Here is a 22369-nt window from a genome sequence, read left to right on the forward strand (position 1 = left end):
TGTGAATTGCGATACAAGCAGATGGACGAACGGAACGATAATAATATTAGCTATGCATTTTTGGGTAATATGCCTTTGTCCTGCCGAAACATTAATTTAATATGTAGGTAGGTGTAGGTAAGTAGTGAGACTTGGAATACGGTGGGTAGAAATTAGAAAAACTACAAATATGTCTTGTGGAGGGAGATGCTTCACTAGATGAAAGCCCATTCTCAAGTTGAAAGCTAAAGTTCATGCTGTCAAGGCATAGAGTATTTTTTTTCCAAGAAACTTGACGAAATTCATGTTTATTACAAGCAATGATATTTGGATTGGAGTTGGTCGGAGCGCGCTTACCTTATATGTCTACGCGCTGGAAGTATAAGATTTCTGTACCAGTGACAAAACTAAAATATATAAGTATTTATTTGGTAGTAGGAATACCTACATGAAATGGTCAAATATTTGCTAAATCGGCCGAAATGTACCCAAATCGGGTCGCCATGTAATAACGGGCTACCTCAATGAAGGCAAGCGGGGCCAATGTAAGCTCGTATAACTGGCTACTTGGTTGAATACGGGCACGGTTCCATTGTTGCATGAGACGATTTTACTCTCTAATTTTTAACGACTTATATAATAATATCTGCAGATTGTATAACTGTGTTCCTGTACGGTTATTTAACGACTTATGTCGCGAATTTTTATATGCAATATGTTAACAAATTATAACTTTTGTACAGAAAGAGAGATTAGGAAAATGCTTTTATGATGTGGGTAGGAAGGTAGGTTAGGTACATAGGTATTATTGATGGCAATATAATGCATATAATACCTACTTATTTAAGGTTTTATTCACCTTGCTGAACATGGAAACGACTTCAAAATGTTTCTAACGATAATAATAAGAAATGCGTCATTCTTATACTATAGTAAATCACTAAAAAATTAATGGTATTATTGTATTCTTGTCTAATGTTTTAAGGATATCATAGACTATAGAAGTATATTTGAAAAGGAATATTCTCTCTTTCTCTTTAACCTCAGACGTCCGTCATAAATAACAGTGGAACTTCGCACCAAGGCGCTGGCATCCGTTCCTCCAATTTGTTGTCTCTTGTACCTACTTAATTGTCTCTGGTCTGGTCTGGTGGGAGGCTTCGGCCGTGACTAAGTTACCACCCTAGCTAAAGGGCTAATTTGTATCGGTATAAAAAAAGACGTCCCTCATAAAAACGTGCAACTTACAATGGAACTGCGCGCCAAGGCGTGTAGGCAGGGGCAGTTCCGGTCAAGTCGCGGGCGGCGCTGGCTTCCGTTCCTCCAATTTGGCCACATTCACCGCGCAAGACGTTACACCCTCCCCTCACCCACCACCGGATTTAAATGTGTGTAGCTTTTGTTTGTGTTCTGAATTTTCCTGGTATGACCAATTATTATTATCGGTCAGCGTCGTCTTTTTTATATAAGAAAAAAGTTCTTATATTTTTGTTTGTGACTTTGTGTAGCCTGCGTAACTTTAAAATGCATCTCTCCATAGCTCATAGTCATAGTCATAGTCATAGTCATTTATTCTTGATAATATACATTATACGTCAATCCGATAATTCAAATTATTTTTATAATAAAACTAGCCGATGCCCGCGACTTCGCCCGCGTGAATTTAGGTTTCAAAATCCCGTGGGAACTCTTTTATTTTCCGGGATAAAAAGTAGCCTATGTGCTAATCCAGGATATTATCTATCTCCATTCCAAATTTCAGCCAAATCCGTCCAGTAGTTTTTGCGTGAAGGAGTAACAAACATACACACACACACACACACACACACACACACACACACACACACACACACACACACACACACATACAAACTTTCGCCTTTATAATATTAGTGTGATGTCACAATATTTTTTCTTACAAATATAGAATAAAATACAATAATAAATATTTGCTCTTTGGCAAACGGCTATCTTCTGCTTAATTTTGTTGGTGTAGACCCAGGTTTGACTGGCGTAAGTTAGCGTAGGGAGTATGCATGTATCCATTATGATTCTATGAGTTTCTGGGAGTATATGTCCTATAGATATATTTAATTGATTGATCAATCTATAGCTACCATGTGATACTAAACTTTTTAGCCAACGAGCCACACTGAGTCCTCCATAAGTTCAAATGGCGAAGATCTATCTAGAAACCTTTTATGGGTTTTGTTGATTTTATTGTTTAGTATGACTATTGCATCGACATAGGTACCATTTTCGTCACACCTATTCGAAAAACTAACATTACAAAATTCTTATGGAATGTTCTTATGGAAGTGTGAACTTTCTTTCTTCTGAGTAGTTCGTGCTTGTTTTTTTTTAAGTGTAATTCGGGGCCAAAATATTTTGTTCTTTGGTGGCGTAGGTAGGTAGGTATATTGAATTCCTTGCTACGCTCAGGATTCTAATTTAGAATCCTTCGCTTCACTCTGAATTCAAAATAACGCAGTCGAAGAACAAAGTACCACTTGGGCCCCTCGTGATCTATCTATTTAATATTATAATAACTAATAATAACTGATACTAACTATTTAATTTCAATTCAATGAATTTATAATAAACTAGCTGTGCCCGCGACTTCGTTCGCGTGGAATAGTGACTTTTCGCGCTTTATATAGCCACGGACGCTGAGGCGCGAGGCGCCGTGATTCTTTAAATTGACATAACTTTTTTATTTATGAACCGATTGACATGAAATAAACACTAAATCCTAAGTGAAGCTTACTACAATATATTAGTGAAAACCGTATCTAAATCGAATAAGCCGTTTCTGAGATTAGCGTGCACAAACACACAGACAAACAGACAAAAAAAAAATTAATTACAATTTCGGGTTCGGCATCGATATAATAACAACCCCTGCTACTTTTTTTTTATATATTTCCATTGTACAGACACCACTTTTCTACAATTTTTAACCCCCGACCCAAAAAGAGGGGTGTTATAAGTTTGACGTGTGTATCTGTGTATCTGTGTATCTGTGTATCTGTGTATCTGTGTATCTGTGTATCTGTCTGTGGCCTCGTAGCGCCTAAACGAATGAACCGATTTTAATTTAGTTTTTTTTGTTTGAAAGGTGGCTTGATCGAGAGTGTTCTTAGCTATAATCCAAGAAAATCGGTTCAGCCGTTTGGAAGTTATCAGCTCTTTTCTGGTTTTCTTATGACTTTTATCCCAGGACCACCAGAGGTTACGTATTTTCTGACACAGGAAATATGTACGATTGAGTAGTGTTAGTAAGTACTAAGAAAGCATGCCTAGCCTACGTGCTAGCTTGCTTAGACGGCCAATTTTCAGTTATCTGATAATCAAGGTACATAAAACCATTACTTACCTCACGTAAATTCTCCAAACTGTTTTTTACGTATATTTTAGGCAACATCCTTAAAAATATGTCGCCAATACTCCCAGACACTTCCCGCGTCGGCCGTATTGCTTTGCAGACGCTTTAAAGCTCCCAACATAAGTAATTACTTAACTGCACGTAAATTCTGATGCTCCATTTTTATATTTGTCCACCAGACAACTATTTTAAAACCTTTTACAAGAAGACAGACCGATCCAGAGGGCCAATCATCCCCTAAATTCAATTTTAATGCCTCTGTGGGTTTGAGCGCGAGGGCATCATTATCTACGCGCATGAGACTGAGTAAGACATATATTAGGATATATATTGACTTCTCTCTCACTCTCTTATAGTTTACTTATGTCAATTAATTATTAATATTAAAAAAAATCAGCTAAAAATTAAAAAAATGGAGAATTTACGTGAGGTAAGTAATGTTTTTATGTACCTAGATTACCTGATACCTGAAAATTGGCCGTCTAAGCTAGCAGGTCCGTAGGCATGCGTTCTTTGTACATACTAACACTACTCAATCGTCCACATTTCGTTCGTCAGAAAATACGTGACGGCTGGTGGCCCTGGGATCTTTCACTATTGTAACAGAGGTTCATAATATTATGTCAATTGGCAAATGTCAAGCCGTCAAGATGGACGTTGCCTAGATACATAATTATTTATTTGAAAATAATGTTTTGGAAAACTCCGATACTTTGGATCGTAGGCGCGGAGTTTCTAATTTATAAAATATTATAATCACAGTTAAAGCGAGAAAACATCAATTCAATTATAATATCCAACAGTCAACCAAAGGCCACGAACAATCAACCCAAACCCAAACCATAGTCAAACAATTTTTAGGGTTCAGTAGGTATCTGTAGAAAAAAAAAGATGTAGCCTCGACTGTTGTAGTCGCGTCTGTGTGCATGGCGGCACCATTAAATATCGTAGGAGGCGATGACCCTCCGCGCGGCTGAGGTTCCCGCATCGTAGTCGCTTTGTCGCGCAGGTTTGGATGATGCATTAGGCGCACCTTCTTTTTATTTTATCTGCTTGAACTCAGCTTATTTACTTTGACAAAATACGTTTAAAATTCATCATCATCAGGATCAACCCATCGCCGGCTCACTACTGAGCACAAGTCTCCTCTCAGAATGAGAAGCTACCACACTGGCCAAGCACGTATTAGCACACCTCGCGCACCTTTGAGGGAGCATTATGGCCAACTCTTAAGCATGCAGGTTTCCTGATGGTGTTTTCCTTCACCACTTCATTGTCTGTCTGTGTGTCATCTTTCAAGAGAATCAAAACTTATAAATTGGGTACTTCCCGTTTACGTAGAATCATGAAAGGCAGGTAGCAATATCTTATAGCCCAAGCACTCTACTCCTGTGGCCCAAGTAAAGTGAAATCCGACAACTGAATTGTCATTACATAAAAAAAAACTTGTACGGAACTCTTCATGTGTGAGGCAGACTCGCACTTGACCGGTTTTTGAAAGTTTTGTCAAATAAAATTTTGACATGCAATAACAAACAAAATGAAATACAAGCCACTTTATTCTTTATTTCATCGGATGAAAGTCGATTTCAATTTAATCGTAGGTATATCTTGAAAAGCGAACTATTATACGACTACGTAAAATGGGTACATTTTTAAAGCAACGACATGTTAGAAACAGATATTTCATTTTGGTCGTGTTAAACTATGTGAGTCATTCAGATAATTCTTGATTTAGTGAAGTTCGGTCAAAAATATTTCATGGAACGTATAATTAACATAACATTGATGTTACTTTTGAAGAGATATTAGCTGCCTTATTGGATTTATATTATTATAGAAATTGGGTTTTAGAATGGCACAAATAAACGGTAATTTATGAATAAAAGTTTAAAAAGCGTGAAATAAAAATTAAATTAAAAATTTAAAAAACCCCCGACACATAAACCTCTAAAAAGTAAAAAATAATAGGTAAGTATGTATGGGCCCTTTAAGAATAGTATAAATAGTAAAGTTTTTATCCAAGCGTTCGTTGCGTCGGGGGACCGCTAAAGACTATTCTTTCTACAACAGATGACTTTCATAGTTTACGATAGGTAGCGGTCCCCTGGCGCAACGAACGCTTGGATAAAAACTTTACTATTTATACTATTCTTAAAGGGCCCATACATACTTACCTATTATTTTTTTACTTTTTAGAGGTTTATGTGACGGGGGTTTTTAAATTTTTAATTTAATTTTTATATTATATGTATAGATAAAATATGTATAAATAATAAATTTATGGTAATTTGGAGACCGTTAATACTAAAGCGAAGTAAGTTCAGAAGATTTCTTATAGCGTGGTAAGTAATTCTGAGTTTGTTGTGGGCTCTTATCAGACCATCCTGGAGCGCATTTACGTAGTATTAGTTTTAAAAACTTTATCATCTATACTGTGTTTAGACATTTTGAAAAAATATTTTGCCTTTGCCTTGTAAATTACCATTCTTGGTCTTCGTTAGGTTACGTGCTTGCTCTAGGTACTTATTGTTTTTGAAAAATAATTGAAAAGGGATAACTTTGTTACAGAATATCCCTATTAGCGAAATCAAACGTTTTCGTTTTCAGCTTTAAAAATTTTCATGATTTCATAATAAGGTAAGTTATTTCAGGATTACAAAAATAAACCGAATTAACCAGCATTAATAACAGCTTACGACTAATTATAAGCATTTGCAGAGTTAATCCTCTGACCGTGGAAGTTTTCCTTAAACTGTTACTATGAATATTTTATGTAGGATCAAAATTACGTGCGCACTTTTACAATCACATACATTGCGTGATAAACGCAGTTATATCTTTAAAATTTCAAACAAATGCAACAATGTAAGTCAAAACACATTTTAGAAGCGTTTCGAACTAGATTTCTCTAGGACTTGGTGTGTAGGGAGGGTCTTAGGGATGAATGAGGAATTAAAAGGGGTCTTGAGGCATATTCTATGGGTCAAGCTCATTAGAGCCAATGACCAACACAGATTTGACTGTTTGGCGCGAGGGTGTTGCTGTCTTTAATTTTATTTCCTTGTTGGTTAAATCGGCACTTTGCTTAAAGCGTAAATATATTATTTAACCATAGACCAAAAATACTAAGATTTAAATAACTTGGGCTATTGGGCTACTTTTCCAATGTACAACAGGTAATAATGTAGGTACCTACCGAATGTCATCCTGACCGAAATTCGGCTACGACGGCCTATCTACACGGAGATTATCGCCAACTGCGCGGGGAAATTGTACCAAGTGCACGTGTGTACGCAAGCATAGGTGCACTCTCTATTTCCTCACTTTCATAGTCCTGAAGTCCCATGGGACGGAAATCCGCCACGCCCAGAGAGCAATCAGGCGCAGGACCGACGGTTTTACGTGCTCTCCGAGGCACGGGGGTAAAACACCGCCAACTTCCTAAATCTAAGTCCTTGGTAAGTATTGAGAATTTAACATACAAATCTAATACTTACCTAATAAAGGCTCAACCCGGGAATCGAACCCAAGACCTCATCATCTGCAGTCCAACATGCTACCCACCAATGATGCTAACCAACGAGGTAGTTAGTGTGTGCCGTTTTAAGTAAAGTAGCAACAAAGCAGTCTCCCTGCGAATCGAGTCACAACTCACACGTGGTTGTACACCTACATCAGCAATAATATGGTTATTTCTAATGTTGCGGCTACATTAAGGTTAACGTCAATGCCCAACAACGCCATAATTATCTCGATAATCAATGCGATAAACTGAGTGGACAAACTTGAATGGATAACGTCTTATGGCGATTGAATAGGAATTAAAATCGTCTAGCGCCAAACGGCATTGTGAATGCCGTTGTACGTTGATCGTGGCTACATTTACGTTTAACGGAAAACGCCGTTGAACATCGCGTTGTAGGCCGTTAATATGGCCGGGACATAACTGTCTATTTTTTTCAGTATAGCTGCTATAATTTTCAACCAAAAAATCTCGGAATAATAAAACAAAGATGTCCCTTGTAATCCACACTATAGGTGGGCAACAACAGCTCATTAAGGAGTCGGAAGGGTAAAGTCCCTCGGTTCGGCCTTTTTGTAAAAAAGGCTTAATTAGGGCTCATGCGGCTTCCCTACAACCCCTGTAACTTTTAATAAATGTTCGAAGAGCGTCGCTCACGTCATATAATAGGTACATATAGAAGTATATCTGAGATGTATATATCTGAACATAGATTAACGTATCTGCAGAGTAATATCGACAATAGTATAAGGGTGAAATATTAAGGACTAGCTGTTAGCTAGCTGTTGCTAGCTGGGAAATCGATAAGGGGTATAGCTGTAATAAGAAACTGCTATACCCCTTCCAAGTTAGTTCGCTCCTAAGTATCTTAGACAGCATCATTATTTACCTACTAACAGGTACTATCGCGGAAAATCAAAGAGTTCCCACGGGAATTTTTAAAAAAAAGCCTCGCGGACGAAGTCGTCCGCATTATCTAGTAATTATTAATAATAACTGAATTTTCCAATTATCCTCATCAGGAATCGAACTCGAGACCTGCCATTTGTTAGGCCGCAGCGCACACCACTGTACCAGAGAAGTCAAAACAAAGTTTAGTGTGACCTGCACCAAATTATCACCCATTCCAACCACCTGTAAGTAAGCTGATCTAATGATTTGAATAGCAAAATCCATATTCCCACGTTTTGGCGCGTGGGCAATGCTCCACTCCTCATGGGAAGGTATTAAGTATCGCAATCGTGTGCACATCACTGCGTCCTGAATGAAACTCCCCGATCGCTGCCCGCGATAGTGGTACATGAGATCAGACCACTTTATATTGATCTCACCTGCTCTCCCTTATTTTTGGATGCAAATACCATATTATTATTTATTATTAAATATTCTGTATATCAATTTATTTTGTGACGGATTAAAAGGGTTTTGAAAAATTTGATAATGTTGACCAAATGATTTAAAGGACGTAGGTTTTAGGGCAGGGGACGTTAAAAAGCTCTATACTTCTACCAGAGATCTATCTTCGTGGTAATTTTTTTGATTTTTCGGGATAAAAAGTAGCCAATGTCACTCTCCAGGTCTTTACCTATAGGTACCTATGCATGCAAAAAACTCACTATGTTGCCCCCATGCAACGTGATTGAAGGACAAACCTACAAACATACACACTTTTGCATGTATAGGTACATAATAATAATAATATGGGTAGTGATAGGCAGAGAGTAAGTAATCTACCTATTCGTAATTAGGTTTAAACAAACTATACTATTTGGTACTGGTAAAGTACTGGGGAGTTGGAAAGGAATTGACATCTCCATTAAATTCACAAAAATCATAACGGTTTTTTATGATTTTGTACGGATAAGTTCCAACAAGAGGTCTCTACTCAGATCTTAGATTACAAACTTGATCACTCCGATGTATGCACCACACACAATGAAGGTCAATTAAAATAATTGTTTGCTCAGAGTTAAGAGGTCCAAATAATTTTAATACTTACCAAGAGTTCAACGAATTCTGGTCGTATTATTTTAATAAAGCGATGAGCTTATCACCGTCATCTGCGCGCCGCCGGCACAGGACGGATCATCCCGTAATGCGGACAGGGAAAAAACACAGCATTGTAATATTTTTTTGATTCTCTATTCCGGGTTATTGTTGTTTGTAATTCATGGGGCTTTTTAAGCTAATGATACGATTTTATCTCCTGCATCGATGCTAGTGTACATTGATACAACCGGTACCTGGCTGATAAGGATCAATTTCGCATCGGGCAAGGGATTTTTATCAATGAGACAGTTTTTTGCGGATTTTTTTTTAATCGTGTCTGTTTTAAACAGCGTGGGTAAGAAAGCTTGATAGTGATACCAGTATCAAAGAATGCTAATGTATTAATTACTACGTAGATAAGCGACACTTACTTCTTCCGCACACAACTTAGGTAAGTGCTTGTCCACATCAACACGTCACGACTCACGATGTCGGATGCGGTGTCGCGGCGCGGCACGTCGTTGATGTGACGTGCTAATTTACGTTACCATGCCGTTACCCCGATGCCGCAACGTTACATTGTAAAATTCCGGTACTCTTATCACCCAACTACGCTAATTCATTCACGAACCTGTGAAATAGCAATCTCTTACCAAATAATATGGACATGACAATTAGACGTATTCTGCTACTGCTATTGTAAAGAAGACACTTGAAAAAAATTATACGAAAAGAAAATACTGGGTGCAACCGACGACGTGCTTTGCGTCGATGGATTCAAGCAAGACCGTGGCGTGTGGAATTCCCTACAAGAGACCTATGTCCAGCTGTGGACGTCTGTCGGTTGATAATGATGATGATCATGAGTTTTGCTTACCCAAAAACTTACGATGCATTGAGATTACAGTGATAAGTTTCACAACGATTTTTGGATACAATTTCCGCAAATGGGCATTGTTTATGTTTGTATTCGCATGGACAATAATAAGAGGGCCATAAAGGCGCTGCCACACGACGGATATCAGCCGATCTGCGTGGCTCAATGGAGGTTATTTACATAGCAATAAGGCGAAGATAGCGTCGCGTCGCGTCGGTAGCTTATGTACACCGAGAGCAAGGGAGTCCAAACCTGTAAGTATTTGAACGTCCTTAGTGTAATAATTGGTTAAATTTTGTTTGTGAGCGTCCCACCCAGCGGAATTCACATTGACACGTGTGTCAAATGGTTTTTTGGCCAAAAGGGCGATAATCAAGTTGCTTCGAAAACAGGTCGACCATAGTAAGTAAGGAGAACCAGACTGACCGACATAGCTTAACACATTAGCCAGCTGAAATTGCAGTGGTCAGGCCACGTCTGCCGCAGAACTGATGTCCGCTGGGGTAGACGTATTCTGGAGTGGAGATCGCGAGCGCTGTATGGGACGACCTTCAACCCGCTGGACTGACGATATTAAGAAGATAGCGGGAAGTGGGTGGATGAGGAAGGCGGAGGATCGTGTGTGGTGGCGCGCTCTTGGGAAGGGCTAAGTCCAGCAGTGGACGCAAACAGGTTGATTAATTGATCGAATAGCAAGTCCAGTGTACTTGTGTTAATACAAGTTGTAAAATCAGAGGTAAAAAGTTAACTCAGTTGTCAGTACAGTTTCAGTCACCAGCTCTTTGACCATTATCTCTGTTATTGCCTGTGTGCACGCGGCTTATGGTCGGAGAGAAAATGAACTGGGGTGTCAGGGAAATAAAGAGTCTTTAAACAACCTCGCCTGATTTATCCGCGGAAGGTAAAAACATATCGGATAGATCTCATTGGCGTTGGAAACCAAAATATTTCCCAAGGCATTGTATAGTGAAAGAAAGCAGGGAATGTTTGGTTTTGAAGTTTGAAAGCGTGAACGCTTTATACTTAGTTAGGTTAGTAAAGAAGTTGCGTATTAAAATCTTGCGTATTAAAATGTTGTCTATGTTTTGTACCTAACTATAGGTACCTCTGTCCTGTGTCTGCGTGTCTCTACCACTCTATCAGTCATGAAGTGAATCGGAATACTTAGCCAAAATCTTATACCACCAATACAAGGTCACCTATCTTACTCACTCATGGAAACTAAAACCGATATTAAGGTGACTTTTCCGCGATAACGTCACAATTTTAGATTACTAATATACTAGATAGTAAAAGTACATTGATATTTTTGCATTTTTGTGTTGTAAAATTATATTCGTCTGCTTGAATCGGGTCTAGCTGTATCTCGGGTTTTAGTCGACCAATTATTTGTTTTTGTAAAAGTTAGAGTTTAAAACATAACTAAATATGTATACTACTACTAAATTTTCGTCTAATTGATCATTGACATAACACTGCGCTGCACTCTATGGCAACTACCCGAGAAAATACTTGTTTTAGGTTGTATACAAACATACTCATGAAAAACTATACCCTAATTATGGTGCAGTCGGGTAAAAACTGACTATTGATTTTAAGCTTATTTCGTGGCTTAACGGCACCGGTCCCGTCGTGATCACGACTCATGCAACTGAGTCGAAATATCGGAAGTTAAAAACACCAAAATAATCGTGGTCTATACCCGTTATCTACAATATAAAACCTGACTATGTTTGCTTCACTCGGCTTTACAAGTAATGTCTAAATATCAAAATCAAAATTTATGAAGTGTGACTCCCGGTTCATGGGTCGCCCGTCGTATTGCCACCGTAGCGAAGCGATTTGTATGGAAATTTGGTAAAACGTCTCATTCGGGTGTCACAGTTACCGGTGCCATTTGATGGCATAATTTGGGACGCACGTAAACCAGATTTATGTTTGTTTGGCCCCCGCTCTTTATTGAATATGGTGTTCATTGTGTGTGTGCATTGCTTCTGTAATAATATAAACTTCTATGTGTGTGTTTTGTGCATATTTGTAATAATAAATGACTTTACGACATAATCATATATTGAGTAAGTAGATACTTGTCTGCCGTATATCTCATCTACAAATAGATTTATTAGGTTTGTCTTCCATTGACATTGTTAGAGCTTAGATAGTGTTAAAACATGCGGTGCTATTTGCACCTGTTAGTACAAATAATACCACATGATAATGTCGCTCTCGGCTCACTAAAATGCATTAAATATTGATGAACCACCGATGTACATCACAGCCTTCGATTTTAGGCCTTACAATACGCTATGTTATGCAACGTATCTATCTAAGCTATGTTACATGTTGTGCTAAATATATCAGACGAATGTTCTAATTACAAGAATGTTTCATGTTGCATAGCTTTCAATGCACTAGTGACTATTCAAACACAAATTGTAAAGGTGGTTTCAAACTATAGTTTTTTCTCGAACTTTGGTATATACATACTATACTTTCGAATTTTGGTATATACATTATGCGTGGTATAAATGCGTGTGCAAAAACGCACTTTAATTAAATGAATACGCGGGAATGTGCTCATTTCAGCGTGTTCGCTTGAACCAGCAGTGGGTCAGTCAATAGGAATATGGACTTGCGTATTTCGGGACTTGTGCGAGCTTACAAGCGCATGTACGCTCATACAAGATGCGTATGTGACAAAAGGCGCGCGTAAGTGAGTTCAAAAACGAGTTTATATACGCGCAACATACGCTAATCTGAAGCCGCTCTAAAAGTAAATACCTACCTATAGTAAATTAAAAGCCGATGTCGGGTATTAATCGATGCGCGACAATTGGCCAACTATTGCTGTTCCTATCGACCAGGTCGCTTGTTAGCAGTGCACGCTTTTCAAACAATATTTTTTGCACTAAAAATTGATAAACTTGATGTACCTACCTACCTATTGCGTTGTTTTAAAACTTTAGACCCGCAATGTATTGCAAACCGTACGGGTTATTAGATGGAATAGCAAGTCAATAAACTCTTGAAATATAAAATAAAATGTGGTCTGATAACCTAGTACAGTAAGTAAACCTAGTACTCTTAGGAGGTACCTACTTACACCAATTACAATGGATAACTGTATAACTCAAAATTAAAAAAAAACCCTCAATACAGAAAACTCTATTAGAAAACTAGAAAAGGCTGATAACTTTCAAACGGCTGAACCGATTTTCTTTGATTATAGCTAAGAACACTCTCGATCAAGCCACCTTTCAAACAAAAAAATCTAAATTAAAATCGGTTCATTCATTTAAGAGCTACGATGCACAGACAGACAGACACACAGATACACACGTCAAACTTATAACCCTCTTTTTGGGTCGAGGGTTAAAAATACTCTAAGCTTTTACATGCCGGCTGCGGATGAGGCGGCGGAGGTACCAACTAGGAGAATGAACACATGATACGAGTCGCATGGCGAACTTCTTGACAGTAAGACCTAAATTGTCTAACAGTTAACGCAGTAAGTGAAGACTAGATACCTTCGGCTTAGCAATTCATGCGTTCTACTCATGAATGGTAAACTGCAATAAAATTGCAGTTATTAATACTAGGTCAGGCTGAGATGTGGGTGCGAAAGCCATCTTACCTTATATTAAAATAATTTATAGGTATCTCAAATTACTGTATAAGCTATATCTAGATATACTGCAAAATAAATTTCTCTCATTCTAAGCCAAAGTTTAACTACTCAGTTAAGTAATAGAGTTAGAACAGAAAATTACGTTAATTTCATTAACATTTTAATTTTTAACAATACTTTTATAGAATTAATAATGCTTAAGGTAGGTAATTGATATGACGAAAGCTCACAGCAATACATCAGAGCGCAAAACACAAAGAGCCCATAAAATGTCCCTCTCCACACATTCAATAAAGCGCGGAGCAAACAAACATAAATCTGGTTTTACGTTCGTCCCGAATTATGCCATCAAGTGATATAGGTAACGTTGACGTCCAAATCATAACTGCTAATAAATAAATAATTTATTACAATAACAAAATATATACTAATTAAATTATAGTAAAAAATACACATAAATTAAGAGTCTCCTCTTGCAGCACCGCAGTCCCGACTCATGCTACCGAGTCGAAATATCGGCAATTAAAAACGCCAATTTAATTGTGATACTCGTATGTACCCGTTATCTCCAATATAATCTCCTCCATGTGAAGTAGAATAAAAACTAAACATTTTTTTTCTTTTCTCTTGTTGTTGTATTACTATTTCCCCCCCCCCCCCCCCCCCTTTTAAACACCATTAAAACTAACCGTAGGCAATAGTCGGAGAAAGTAGTAAGCGAACACTGAGAATCAATTTATATACTGGGTATAGGTAGGTACTGAGAATTGGGTATACTGTAAAGTTAGATGTAGGTTTTGAAAAAATAAATAAATAAAAATATTTTTTTTAGCAGTATTGCGTTTTTATTGACGTCGCTTACGCTTTTGCGAGAAGTTTTGCGCTTTTATACCATTTTTATGCGTTTTATAAAAACTTAGTGAACTATGAAAAATAGTATCGCTAACATGCAGACTGTTTGGTTGGTATAACAACCGCGTGCCTCTATACAAATATGTTCGTTGATCCGGCTATCGCCACGCCACTTTTTCACACTAAAACAATAATAGGTATAAGCTTACGATGGATTAGCAACTTTTTACTTTAACGAAACTGTGCAATGCACAGGAATATTACCTAATTGTCCTTTGACCTTCGTTGGTACTTGGTAGGACCTACAGTCCACTAAATACATCGATTATCAAGAGGATCCCAAATATCTATGAAAATTAATCTATTTGACCTCGTATATATAGATCTGTCTATGACAATGTCTCTATATCATTTTATTATTTTCCATAAGTTGGTTAAAAATAACAACCATAATGCCGGGAACATATTATTTTCGACCGTAGAGTCTAGAAAAAGTCCTAGCTATACATTTACAACATCCAAAAGTGGGTGAAAATCGCGAGTACCTACCATCGAACTGTTTCATCTCGCGAAGAAATAAGAATAGCCAGGACGGCTGACAGATACACTGAAGAACGCTAGCTCATGCCCGCGACTTCGTCCGCTATGGACTAGAGTCTAGACAAATTTTAAACTCCTATAATTTTACTCTCTTAGGGCTTGAATTTACAAAAATGCTTTCTTAGTGAATGTTCACCGTCCGTCATAATAGCTGTCTGCCTGCCAAATATTAGCCCGATCTGTCCAGTAGTTTGAGCTTTGCGTTGACAGATCAGTCAGTCGGTCAGTCAGCTTTTCCTTTGTGCATCACAACCGAAAGACACAAGGCTCAGGATCTAGGAAGGTGGTGGGACTCATAATAGGGCATAGCCCACTAAACAAACACCTCATCGTTATAGGTGTTACCGACAGTCCTCTGTGCAGGGCCCGCATGGGGGTAGATAAAACACCGGCGCATGTGCTCCTGGAGTGCACGGGCGTGGCAGAACAATGAGAACGCCATCTGGGATCCCCAACCTCACTTCATGAAGCCCTTGGCAACCTGGGCAGTCTACTCGGCTTCCGGAGCAAGCTTGGATGGCTGGAGTGAAGACTTCGGCGGGGAGGGGCAACTCACGCACTACAGATGGAAACGTTTAAGTGCGGAAACCAGCTCAGAGAGAAGAAAGAAAGAAGAAGGCTCAGGAACTGCATGCAGGATGATTGTCAGTCTTCGCTAGTCGGAAAGGGGTAAACCGTGACCAGAGTTACCTGACGATTTCAAGTAGGCCAGTGTGAATTCCGAAGTGTTACGGTAAGTAGTAAAATCGATGAATGCTCATAGGGAATTTAAAATCAGTAATGATACGTCGGTTCGCAGCTGCAGCACAGCTCGGAGCGCGCATGCAAATGCAGGGGGCTGTGAACGCGCAGTTGGCTGCATTGTGCCCCGCGTCCCGCGCCCCGCACCCCGCACATCCCGCGAGAGTTTGTTTTTCGGGGCAAATAGCTATAGGCTTGATAATGGCCTCGCGGGCCGAATCACTACGCTGAAGTATGCTCTACTTATTATTTTTATCTTATACACGCAAACGCACACAATATTAACGAACATTTTTGATCAGCTCAGGCAGAAGTTACTCTGTACCACATGTGCAGCCCGCACTGCTTGCTTTTGGTTATATTCATTATTGTGTTATGGATTGAGAATTGAGATCCTTAAAAATGAGCAGAACAAAATCAAAAAGCTGTCGATTACATTTTTTAAAATTAAAAGACTCTTGAAAAAAAGATTGTGGATTTGACTTGCTCCACCAATGCCAACACATTGGTGGAGCCGGCACTTAGGTACTTTATTCATTGTAACAACACGGACGCGTTGTTATAACTGCTTCAGCCGGCTCCTTAACCAGTTTCTACAAACATGGCATGTTATTGTAAATCAAATCTTTGAAAAGAGCAACTGCCGAGTTATTTGTTGGTTCTTCTCAGTAGGAAAGGTATTCCAAAACATAGTCATAGTCATAGTTTCATTTGACGATTAACTAACTGAGTCGACGTACCGGAGCTGCTGCTAATCCGCTTTTAGGTTGAGTCCTGGTTGATGGCGATGCGAAAGTTTTACCTTCAGTTTATTTTTAAATCCCGTGTGAGCTCTTTGATTTTTCTAGATAAAAAGTAGCCTATACCCGTCTCTAGGATGTAAGCTATCTCTGTATCAAAAAGATGATACATGTAAAAAAATGATACATGTAACGTCATCCACGTAGATTTAGGTTTCTTAGGAATCCCGTGGGAACTCTTTGATTTTCCGGCATAAAAAGAAGCCGCTTTCCGTACCAAATTTCGTTACACAGCTCAGATGGGCCACGAAAAGCTAGCAGACAGCACACTTTCGCATTTATAATGGCTTACGAAGCAGAGCACACACCATGCCAACGCATTTGTTCCACAGTGGCGGATGGGTTTTGATTTTTGTAGTTTCGTATTATTTGCGTATTTATCCGCCCGCCGCCCGGCGATACATTTATTTGCCCTCCCTCCCCCCCGGGCCCCCCTCGATTGATCGCGATATCATTGCGATAATAGGGACAGCGCGATCGACGCGCGGTTCCGTCACGCGGGAAAGCGAAATATGGCGGACGCGCCAGCCGACCGTGTACACCATTATGTCCGGTTACTTGTCTTCTCACAATCCAATATGATATCTATAGTACAATACAAGTATATGAATAGTTTACCTACCTGTTTATATTATGTTTCGCTCGAAACAGGCTATTTATAGACGGACTGAGTAGCCGAAGAAGAAGACGACTGTGCTGAGTTTTATCAAAATCTAATCAGTCGAGTAGAGCTATAGATAAAATCCTATTACACTCAGCTATTATAGTTAGAAGTGGAATAAGAGCCATAGCAGACATGAAGGTTTTAACGTCACTCAGTCAAGTTTAGTTGCTTTTTGGAAGACGATCCACTCCACAAACATACTTAGTTACGATCGAGTCGATCTTATTTATTATTTCAATTCAATACAGCAATCAAAAGCAGAAAGCCGTCAAAACGCGAAGCGACACTGAAAGAATCGCTAAAACGTGCAATTTCAATACAGCTACTTAGCGATCGAACGCAGCAAGTCGTCAAACGCGGTGCAGCATCGATGCAGCAGTCGCAAAATTGCCGATCGCTGAAGCATCATGTCAGCTATGATTGGTGGTCACAATAATTGAAAAATTGCGAAGTGGTGCCAACTGGGCCATTCGGACGAGTTTCTTTCGGTCGAGTTGTCAACCAAGTCTAATAATATTATAATGCAAATATACTACCTGGTGGTTACCTGCCATAACTAAAGCTTTAAATGGCATGCAATAAAAACAAACTTTTCAAAATATCACCACAGACGGAGAATCATGACAAAGTTATTTTAAAATTTTATTAACTGCGAAATGTCACACCAATCCATCACAGTAAAACCTCTACTAAACTCTCGGGTAAGTCGGTGGCACAAACATTTAGGCCAGAAAACATGCAAATACCTTTCAATATAAAGCAGTACAGACGTATGCAAATGATCTGAAACATAATGCGATATGTAAATTAGCCGAGTAAATGATAAAAGGACAAACTTAAAACGTTACGGTTAAACTCAAACCAAATATTATTCGTGAAAAAAAAAGATTTGTCACGAAGCGCGCGTTGTCGGTTATCAATTTAAAAGTCGCCATTATGCATATAATGCTGGGGGGCGAAATAAAACATTTCAATTTGGTGATCCGGTTACGGCCCCTGTTTCGAATTCTGCATTGTGGGCCTGCGAGACCCCGTGTGCTACTAGTTTGGTGTACAGTTGTGCACGAATCGATATAATATTATAAAATATGCACAAGTGTATCTGTCTGTCTGTTCGTCTGATAGTTTTTCACGGCCCAACAGATTGACCAATTTTGATGTTTGGCACAGAGTTAGCTTACGTCCCGAGGAGAGACATAGACTACTTTTCATCCCGGAAAATTAAAGCGTTCCCATGGGATTTATACGAAATTTTGTACAGAGGTAGCTCGCATCCCGGAAATTGACTTAGGTAACTTTTTATCCCGGAAAATTAAACAGTTAATCCAATCCAGGGGATTAAAAATATATAAATCCACGCGAATGAAGTCGTGGGCATCATCTAGTTGAAAATATATTTACTTGACGTAAGCTCCCGAGGCATTCTCCTCGAATTTATCGCAGTCGAGTTTTAAGACACGGGTCTGCCCGCGAAATTCAAACTTAAGTTCGTTTTTCACAATTTATAAACTAAAACGACAAATGAGGCTTATGGCATTCTAATTCCGACAATGGCAGTATCATCTTCACAGGTTTATATAAAATCTTTACATGAAAGGGTCCAGTTTAAGAAATTGGCGAATGGCTGACATAGGAATATATCCATTGACTAAACAGTTACTCGTCATATTACATCATTGATTGGCATGACAATCTAAAGGACACCGACAATATTTTTCTGCCTTTTGCGGCGAGCTACGCATTCAGAGACATCTATGATAATTTTATGGAACGTTCGCTGGAAAGTTCCTCATTCCCAAAATAAAATCCAAAATAAATCTGTGATAAATCAAATGTATAATAACAACTTTAGCACCCGACTGTCCCCGCAATGGTACCCAAAACGCAGTGTATGCTTGGTTAAGCCCGCGCCTCCCTGCCCGGTTACAAGAAAGGGGTAGTTAGCCGCTATTGTCTCACCGCCCCTGCACGGTACATTGGGGTAGCTTGGCGACAGAACAGCGTAAATAGCAAAACAATATTGTATTTTTATAAAATTAATTTTATCTAATCTGTAAATACAAGTAGGTAAAAACCTATAGGTACAGGTTTCTGAGTCCTATTTGTTAATACGTTAAAAACGTGCGCTCTTGTATGATACTTATTGAAAAATATATTTTTTGTAGTTTAAGGATAAACTTTTTTTGATGATTTTATTTACTCCTGTCCTCCTTCACCTACCTGTTTAAAAAATAATTTCATATAAATTAGACTAGGTAGGAATACCTTCAGCAAAAGTTTCATCTCGATCGGTGGACTTATTTTTAAGCTAAGTTAAATAAAACAAGGAAATAAAATAAAAAAACTAGAACAATTCATAACCGCTGAGAGAGTTGAGTCTTTGCATGTTGGTAGGAAATTCTCTCTATAACTCAAATCATGAAAAGGCTTCGTCAAAATCTGCACCTGCACGTGGTGGAAGTTCCAAAGACATGTAAGTACGAAGCGAAAAGCGTATGGCACGCTTTTCTGGCATCAGTTTTAGCTCTTCCACTTTTAGCTAAGAAAGAGAAGAGAAAAATTTGATTTACTTTAATTTCTATTTAATTTGGCAAAATCGAAAAACAATCTAAATCACAAATCTCAATCCAAAACACCCCCTTCCTTGCTCAGAGTATATTGGGGAATGGATTTCACTATCTTTCATTTAAATTTTCCTATGCAGTTACTCAGTTTTCTTCCACCTCCGTGTGACCGAAGCCCCGCTCACTCCCCACAAAGACGTAACACGGAAAACACTTAGCTCTGTTGACACTACACTTTACCACTGATTCTACTTCAGATTCGCTGAACGGGGCGATTTTCGCGTTAATTGTTGTTTTTAAATTGCACTGAAAAGTCTTCATTAGCAAGTCTTTAGTATTCATAAAAAGCGAATGCTTTTTCACTTTGCTGTTCAGTTTTTAAGTTTTAATTTTATTAGACTTATTTACAAGAACTCATGAATAGACAAAATTGATATTATTTAAGTAAGTAGGTAGGTAATTATGCTATTTTTATTTTGAGTGTAACATACTTTTTGGGTCTGGTTCAGTTCTACATAACAGTTCAGTTGGGTCTAAAATAAAACTTACTTACATCAAAATTCATTTCGTAACTTTCGTAATAATTTAAAGAGTTAATCTCATCGTTAAATTCAGTTTTATACATTCTTCTTTTTGGTTTCAAAAGTTATGTTTTCTCTAATAATAAACGCTTTAACCGAGTGAAATGTATATTTTTAATGCGTAATGTATATTTTATTTAGGTATAGTCTATTAGGGGTTGTCACTTAGATTAGGATCTTTTGTTTTTATGTTTGGACCATTTTTAGTAACAACCTGTTTTGTGTACCTTTTCAATAAATAAATAAATGCAAAAACCAGAAAAAGTACAGTTTAATTTTCTAGAACTAACTACTTAAAACAGTTTACACTAGCCTTAAAAATAAATAAGTAGTGCTAGCTAACTATTTTCTTCAATTTAAAATCAACTAATTATATGCACTTACCAAATATGTAAATAAATAATAGATAGATACCTACCGAACTCTCAATGCGCGAGTCTGATTTGCAGTAGTTTTAATTTTGCGTTGCATTTAGTCATACCTATTTCAAAACTCATCTTTGAAACGCCATAAATAAAACCTGTATATTCAAAACAATCCATTAATATCTTAACGAGATCCCAAAAAGCAATTATACCTAAATCTACATAGAACAGGAGCGCGAATGTAATGAATGGCACAGTATTATAACCGGACTGCAAATCTAGTTTGGTAGGGGAGCGCGGCAAGTTCGGTGAGCCTCCATGGCCAGACGCTCACCACACTCCGGCGTGTACAGCACCCATCAATCCACCATTAAAACATCCTAACAAACAAAAAATATACACACAAATATATCCACTAACACACAATATTATAAGAGTCACAATTGCAAGCTAGGCGGCACTCGTGTGAGCTTGGTACGTAATAATAAATCTGACAGATCGGTATAACGTGTTCTTTGTCGCTTCGGCCGCGTCCCTCTCTCACAATGGCATACTTATTAGGGATTTAGTCCACATATTAGTTGGGGTAAGGCATTGTTTGATAGAATACGCCCCGGGTGGTTGGTTATACGTAGCGTTGTTCTACGCCGTAGCTAAAATATGTAGGTAGGGGCTGTAAATTGTTTTTGGGTCTGCATGCTATGCTTTTGTGTTTTATTTCATCAGCAAAAGTATGGTTTAAAGATTTATTATTACTTAAGTTTTCTTTTAAGATATTTTCTTATTAACTTCAATAATAATTCATTAACATAGGTAAAACGCCCTAAATAATGATTTCGTCAGATTGTGCACAAAATGCAGCTTAAAATAATGCGTCCTGCATATAGAAAAAGAACATAATATTTGACATTCTGCACAATATTTGTGAAAAGGGGTGATAGCCTAGTGGTTAAAGACTTCGGCTTCCTATTCGATGGATTCGGGGTTCGATTTTGGAAATATTTCGAAAATTATGCTGCTGAGAATTGAACCCGGGACCTCCTACTAATACCACAGCGCTCACCACTGCGCCAGGTACGTCATCAAAAATTGGTTAGTGTTAAGTACCAACTTAGTCATTTTTATGTTTAAATATGGTGTTCCGTACTTTCATTTAGTTTTTATTATAGTTATTTTTCCTAGCACAAACCAGCGTCTTTTCAAAGTTGTATCATATCAAATCGAAAAAACCAAATTATCGACGCGAAATCTACATTCTGGGACCAGATTGTACCTTTTGTAACCTTGGATTGTATTTGTAACCCTATTGTAACCTTGGACCTTACGGGCGCATCTGGGGGCCTCCTACATCGGAGCGCGTTCCACAGTCCGGTAAGTGACACCATTTTTAACTCTGGCCGTCCACTCGCTTCTTGTCTTATTATCTTACACATATAGAAATACAAAAATATCCATTTTCATATCTTTTAATTTATCCCACGCATCTGTATAATATATTTAGATTTATAGTTTGTCGGATATTCATAGTTGGCTGCACACGCTGCGTCCCCGGGAGTTGCATGAGATGCGTTCGATCGATGCCCCTCGATCGCGCCCCTTATTGAAAATTATAACAATGGCACACCGCTCTCTGCGCCCTCTTAACACTCACTGATTTCGGCACACCAGTGTGGATATGCTTTGCGTAGAATAAAATATTTTTACCGACTTTGAAATAGAGAAGTTGAACAAAATGAACCAAAGTATCTTATCTAACTTTTGCCCGAGACTTCATTCTCGTTCAGTTTTAGCCTCGGAGATACTGTAGCATTTCATTAG

Source organism: Maniola jurtina, chromosome 17 (genome assembly GCF_905333055.1).
Source record: "Maniola jurtina chromosome 17, ilManJurt1.1, whole genome shotgun sequence".
Lineage (NCBI taxonomy): Eukaryota > Metazoa > Arthropoda > Insecta > Lepidoptera > Nymphalidae > Maniola > Maniola jurtina.